Genomic DNA, 266 nt, shown 5'->3' on the forward strand with positions numbered 1-266 from the left:
GTTTGAATCCGCTCTGCAGGACAGACCGTCTCTACAGGGAGGAAGAGCAGGTCTGGCCTGTTAGCTCAGTCCTCCTGCTGGTCTGGACTTTGCTTCATCAGCTGACTGCCTGCTCTACTTGTTGACGAATCCCAAACCAGACTATCTGCGTGACAGCCAATCACAGGCCAGGAGGCTTTTCCCTCTTCAAACCTGAGCCAGGAGTCTTCTGAGTGTTACTATCAGGATCTAATAATCTAATGAACCACTGTTCACAGAGCTGACCT

The sequence above is a fragment of the Seriola lalandi genome, unplaced genomic scaffold (genome assembly GCF_002814215.2).
Source record: "Seriola lalandi dorsalis isolate HSWRI2012SDOR001 ecotype SW California unplaced genomic scaffold, Sedor1 jcf7180002051997, whole genome shotgun sequence".
In the NCBI taxonomy this organism is placed as follows: Eukaryota; Metazoa; Chordata; class Actinopteri; order Carangiformes; family Carangidae; genus Seriola; species Seriola lalandi.